The following is a 7,500-nucleotide window of genomic DNA, read 5'->3' on the forward strand; positions in this document are numbered from 1 at the left end:
CCCAACACCCTTCAACCCCCGCCCCTCCCCCCTCGCCGCGTCCCCCTCCACCCCCCAAAAAAAAACTCCTCTCGTCGTCAACACGTCATCAGGCGATGAAGCTTACAGGCAAAAGTGGGTGGGAGAGGGGTGTGTGTGTGGGGGGGGGGGGGGGGGACACTTCCTTGCTAAGCAAACATCGGAGATTGAATGAGTAATTCGCCTCATCTCACCATCAACCCTCTCTCTCTCTCTCTCTCTCTCTCTCCAGGAAATCGTAGGTAATCTATCACAAAGACGAAGGCTTGGGGAAACTATAGGCCGGCGCGAAACGAGCAACAATTATGCTGCTTTCTTTATAAAAAAAAAACAAAAAAAACACAAAAAAAACAACCTCTTCTAACTCCGACCGAAATCAAGCGAACGGCGTAGTTTGCAAACTGACGTCATATGTTCAAACTACAACATTCTTCGCGGGGTAGCAGAAAGTAGCAGAATATTCCGGATGGACGGTGGTGTGTTAGGGGAATGGGGATGGCTGAGTGGGTGGCTATGGGAAGGTGGATAGAAGAAGGGGTTATGACCTTTTTTTCTGGTCATTCAACGTTAAGGTTATTCTGATTTAAAAGGACGTTATTTGTATACGGTGTGCGGTTAAACAGGTCATTTCTTCGAAATTGACCCACATCCTGTAATCTCGATGCACGTGTTTGAACACTTATGGAGCACAAGACACTGTGTAGAAAACCCGTTAGGGAAAAGCTGAAAATGAGTTGAAAGCTTTCGATTCGAGAAGAAGAAGAAGAAGAAGAAGAAAATGTCATCTTTGGGGAGGGAAGAAAACCAACAAAGAACGCTATGTGTTTTCCACAGATTGAAACTCACCTACTTAATACGACGGCGAACAATCACCAGGACTATTTCCACTTAAAAAAAAAAAGTATATATATATATATATATATATATATATATATATATATATATATATATATACATATATATATATATATATTAACAAATCGTAAAGATTTGTAACTCTCTCCACACATAAGTTGCATACCTTCAAGCCAATGCTGCTTACGCTACCAATTCAGCTAGCACACAGGTAAATAAAAAGGTACATTGGAACAAACCCAGACACTTACCCAAAAAGGAAGCGCCGGGCTTGCTCTTATACCGATCATTTGACATGTCCACGCAGCAGCAATGACAGAAGAAATGTGCAATATGTATATATATATATATATATATATATATGTATATATATATATATATATATATATATATATATATATATATATGTATATATATATATATATATATATATATATATATATATATATATATTAACCATTGAGTGACATGCGACAAAGCTGTATCAGAGATGCTTGACTATATGAAACTGTCGCTATTATGTGTGTATGTATGTATGTATGTATGTATATATATATATATATATATATATATATATATATATATATATATATATATATATATATATATATGTATGTATGTATGTATGTATGTATGTATGTATGTATATATCGTTTTTGTTGTTGTTTTGTTCTTTTTAGTCTCCTAAGCCTTCGCTAAACCATTATTCTCTAAAAGACGGGTCGATGGTGGTAAGAGCCTTACGAACATCTTATGCAAGGCATGCAACCGCTTCCAGTTTGACATAGGTTCGTCGTTCGTTTTTTTTTTTGTTTTGTTTTGTTGTTTTTTTCTTTGTTTTTAATCATGCGTCATTGTCTTGACTACTCTGAATGTGTGTGTGTGTGTGTGTGTGTGTGTGTGTGTGTGTGTGTGTGCTGGGCGTGTGTATTACTTTCAACCTCTGACTGGTTTAAAAAAAAAAAAAAAAAAAAAAAAAAGTATTCTCTTTTCTTGTCGTTGTTCATGTTGCCATTCTTTGGGTTTTTCGTTTTTGTGTTTTGTTGTCGTGTTCGTCTTTGTGGTTTTTTTGTTCCCCCTTAAAATCTTTGTGATGTTGTATTTTTTGGTGTTGTTTTTTGTATTGTTGTTCTTTGTGTTGTAGTTGTTGTTGATATCCTTTGTGTTACTGTTCCTTTTGTTTTGTTGAGATATTTTTTATTCTTATCTCTTTTTTTTTTTTTTAATTATAAAACTGACTTGATACCCCTTAAAACAAACAAAAAAAACCCCCCAAAACAGAACAACAACAATGTCTGTCTCTGTTCCTGTCTCTGTGTCCGTCCATAAATATAATTATGTTTGTCTGCTATATTGACTTCTCTCTCTCTCTCTCTCTCTCTCTCTCTGTGTGTGTGTGTGTGTGTGTGTGTGTGTGTGTGTGAATTCCTCAAACCATTCACATTTATTTGTTCTTGTTCTTGTTCTTCTCTGACTCATTTTCTCATTTGCTTTCTTTTCCAGACGGAGGTTTCGTTATAGCTTCATTTATCTATTTATCCATTTACTTATTTATCTATTTATTCATCAATTTATTCGTTTACTTTTCACTTATTCGTGAACAATTTCTTATCTTGCATTTCTTTTTTTTTTCTTTTCTTTTTTTCGATTCTTCCTGCATCTTGCCTCAATTACAGGTTCTCATAGGAGCAGATGGAAATAAATAAAACATAAAATTCGTCTGGGCTGATTGGAGTGTGGTGGGGAGGGGGGGTGGGGGTGGGGGATGGGGATGGGGGCGTGGGGTCCAGGAGGGAAAGGAGCACGAGGGGGGTGGGGGGGGGATGCATTAAAATCCTCTCGAGTGGCCAAAGAAATCATCGGGATGTTTTATTCATTTCCACAAATCAGATTATTAAAGCAAGATTTAGTTTTAGTTCTTGTTCTTTTTTTTTTTTTGTGATGAAGAAGGGTGGGGGGAGGGGGGGGGGAACACACACACACACACACAAACACACACACACACACACACACACACACACACACACACACACACACACACACACACACAGAAAGAGAAGAAGAAAAAAAAGAAGAGATTTAAAACGCGGTATAATGCTTCGCGCTCTCCTTTTATTTCTAATCATTTATTTTGTTGCTTTTTTTTTCTTTTAATTAAGAAAGCCGTCTGCTGTTTTTATATGCCATCCCTTCTTATTCAGTTTTCCGACTTTTTATAGGGGTATTGTACTGAGTTCTAATTGCACTGCACGGCACAGCATCGCACTTTACTGCAACGTATCGTACTCCACCGTATCGTATCGTATCGCATCGCATCGCATCGCGTTGTATCGCATAGTATCGTATTGTATCGCATCGTATCGCATCGCGTTGTATCGCATAGTATCGTATCGTATCGCATCGTATCGTATCGTATCGTATCCCGATGTATCGTATCGTATCGTATCGTATCGTATCGTATCGTATCGTATCGCATCGTATCGCATAGTATCGTATCGTATCGTATCGTATCGCGTTGTATTGCGTTCTGTCGTGACGTGTGTCTGTCAAGTGTCGCCGGGTTTCAAAATTAATCTCGTCCCAAACTCGTCAACTCTTGTCCTCCGTGTTGTGCGTTGTGTTGTGCTGCTTTGTTTTGCGTTATGATTTGTTACATTGTGTTGTGTTGCGTTGTGTTGCGTTGCGTTGCGTTGTTGCGTTGCGTTGCGTTGCGTTGTGTTACGTTGTGTTTTGTTGCATTGCGTTGTGTTGCATTGTGCTGCCTTGCGTTGCTTTGCATTTCGTTGTCTCTCGTTCCGTTGCGTTGCGTTGCGTTGCGTTGCGTTGTGTTGCGTTGTGTTGCGCTGCGTTGTGTTTTGCTGTGTTTGCAATGCATAGGAATGTACTTGTGCTTACGCAGTACTATACTGCGTCTTATCGTTCTCATATTTACACAGCACCTGTGTAATCGTATGGTTTACACTGCGTGATGCGATGTGATGCGATGCGATGCGATGCGATGGGGTGGGATGGGATGGGATGGGATGGGATGGGATGAGATGCGATGGGATTGGATGGGATGGGATGGGATGCGATGCGATGGAATGGGATGGAATGGGTGAGATGCGATGGGATGAGATGCGATGGGATTGGATGGGATGGGATGGGATGGGATGAGATGCGATGGGATGGGATGGGATGCGATGCGATGGAATGGGATGGAATGGGATGCGATGGGATGGGATGGGATGGGATGGGATGGGATGCGACGCGATGCGATGCGATGGGATGGGATGGAATGGGATGCAATGTGATGGGATGGGATGTGATGCGATGCGATACGATGGGATGGGATGGGATGGGATGCGATGGGATGGGATGGAATGGGATGCGAAGGGATGGGATAGGATGGGATGGGATGGGATGCGATGCGATGGAAATGCGATGCGATGGGATGGGATGTGATGCGATGCGATACGATGGGATGGTATGGCATTCGATGGAATGGGATGCGATGGGATGGGATGCGATGGGATGGGATAGGATGGGATGGGATGAGATGGGATGGGATGGGATGCAATGGGATGGGATGCGATGCGATGCGATGGGATGGGATGGGATGCAATGGGATGGGATGCAATGGGATGGGATGCAATGGGATGGGATGCAATGGGATGGGATGGGATGCGATGCGATGGCATGGGATGGGATGCAATGGGATGGGATGGGATGGGATGGGATGCGATGCGATGGGATGGGATGGGGTGGGATGACAGGTTTCCTCTCTCAAGAGCATCCCAGTGGATGATGGAGAAGAAGGTCCTTGGCGACACAACAAACCCTGCTAGTGGCTGTGTAGGATGATTCTTGATCGAGCGATACACAGACACACACCCTGACACACACAGACACACACACACAGACACAGACACACACACACACACACACACACACACACACACACACACACACACACACACACACCACATGCTAACACACACACACACCCTCACACCCTCAAACGCACACACACACACACACACACACACACATACATACATACACACACACACACACACACACACACACACACACACACACACACACGCACACACACACACACAATCTCTCTCTCTCACACACACACACACACACACACACACACGCACACGCACACGCACATGCACACACACTTACACACACACACACACACACACACACACACACACACACACTATATATATATATATATATATATATATATATATATATATATATATAAAAACACACACACACACACACACACACACACACACACACACACACACACACACACACACCACCCTGACACACCCACATACAGAGGGAGCAAGGTAATCCATGGGATCCTAAGAGGAGCGAGGTGGGTGTGGGGGTGGGGGGGAGTGCGTGGGAGGCGAGGGGGTGGGGGCGCAAGGAGGAAGGGGGGAGGGCAGAGGGGGAGGCGGGGGCGGGGTGGGGGGAAGGGCCCCGGGCTACCCGATGTTGTTTGTTGTTCACCCCCCCCCGCCCCCCCCCCCCCCCCCCCGCCCCGCCACCCCAGTCTGCTCTTCTTCTTCCTCTGCAGCTAGCAGTATTCTTGTGCACTGCCTTGCCCTCTTGTTAGAATAGATTTCTCAGTGGAGATGAAAGAAACAAATAAAAGAAAAGGGGGGGGGGGGGCGCAAGGGGGGGGGGGGGGGGTAGGACTGCTGGGCGAGGGTGCGGCGGTGTAGGGGTGAAAATTGGGCCACTCATCCCCCATGAGAGGCGATGACCGGTCACAGACGTAGGTTCAGCATCAAAGCGTTGTTCCATTTTATCCCCCCCCCCATCCCCTATCCCCCCACGTTCCCCCTCCTCCCCCTAATCCCCCGACCACCAGTTTCCACACTCCCAACTCCTTCTGTTTCAGTTTCAGTTTCAGTTCCACAAGGAGGCGTCACTACGTTCGGACAAAATCCATGATCATGCGCTACACAACAACATGTGGAGTGATGGCCTAGAGGTAACGCGTCCACCTAGGAAGCGAGAGACTCTGAGTGTGCTGGTTCGAATCACGGCTCAGCCGCTGATATTTTCTCCCTCCTCCACTAGACCTTGAGTGGTGGTCTGGACGCTAGTCATTCGGATGAGACGATAAACCGAGTTCCCGTGTGCAGCATATGCATTTAGCGCACGTAAAAGAACCCACGGCAACAAAAGGGTTGTTCCCTGGCAAACTTCTGTAGAAAAATCCACTTCGATGGGGAAAAAAACAAATAAAACTGCACGCAGGAAAAAAATGCAACAACAAAAATGGGTGGCGCTCTAGTGTAGCGACGCGCTCTCCCTAGGGGGAGCAGCCCGAATTTCACACAGAGAAATCTGGTGTGATAAAAAAAAAGAAAAAAGAAATACAAATACAAATACGAAACATCAGTCTGCTAGGCAGATGCCTGACACCAGCATACTCCCCCCCCACCCCCACCCCCACCCCCAACGCGCTTGTCAGGCCTTGGATGCCTGCTATATATTTTGTGTACCTGTTCGAGTTGATTTCAGTTTACAATAATTTTGCCAGAGGACAAACACGTTCGTTCGTTTATTCATTTACAGTCTGTTCATCTAAGATGATGATATTAGACTGAAAATAAATGATATTATTATTATCATCATTTTGGATTATTATCATTTCTATCATAATGATAGTTGTTATTATTAATTAGAAATCGACATTTCTGTATATTCGAATGAAAAGGGGGGGCGGTTGAGGTGGAGGGTAGGGGCGGGGGGTGGGGGGTGGGGGGGGGGCAAGGAGGAGGGGACTAAGAAAGGAAGAGAGAGAGAGAGAGAGAGAGAGAGAGAGAGACAGACAGACAGACAGACAGACAGACAGACAGACAGACAGAACAGAATGTGGAAAAGATAGAGTACAAAAATCTAAAATGGAGAGGGTGAGTGTCAGTGATTGGAGAAAGAAAAAAACATAATATTGTAAGGCTGTGTGTGAGAGGCGGGACGGGGGAAGCGGGATTAGGACAAAAAAGTTATCAATAATCAAATACTGTATGCACTACTTCTGTAGATTACTATTAGAAAAGAGAACAACACTTTTGTTGCCATGGGTTCTTTTTCTAGTGCGCCAAGTACGCGCTGCACACCGGACCGACCTCGGTTTATCGTCTCATCCGAAAGACTTATATTATGCTCAGTTTGATTTTCCAGTCAAACTTGGGAGTAAAGGCAAGAGCGGGATTCGAACCCACACCCTCACGGACTCTCTATATTGGCAGCTGAGCGTCTTAGCCATTCTGCTACCTTCCTCCTACTTAACAGCACCTCCCCCTTCCCTCGCACCCCCACCGCCCCCCCCCCACCCCCCGGCACCCACCCTCGCCCCCGTAACGACCCCCAAAAAACTTCACTCTTCGTAAGCACAAGAACATTTTGGACTCACTTGTGTAAACAGTGAGTCAAAGTGTGTGTCGGTTGTGTGTGTGTGTGTGTGTGTGTGCTTGTGTGTGTGTGTGTGTGTGTGTGTGTGTGTAAGTGTTTGTGTAAGTGCGTGTGTGTGTGTGTGTGTGTGTGTGTTGACATTTTCAATAACATGTCGTTTCTCTCATTGTCTCTCGCCTTGACTACTGTAAC

Source organism: Babylonia areolata, chromosome 26 (genome assembly GCF_041734735.1).
Source record: "Babylonia areolata isolate BAREFJ2019XMU chromosome 26, ASM4173473v1, whole genome shotgun sequence".
NCBI lineage: Eukaryota > Metazoa > Mollusca > Gastropoda > Neogastropoda > Buccinidae > Babylonia > Babylonia areolata.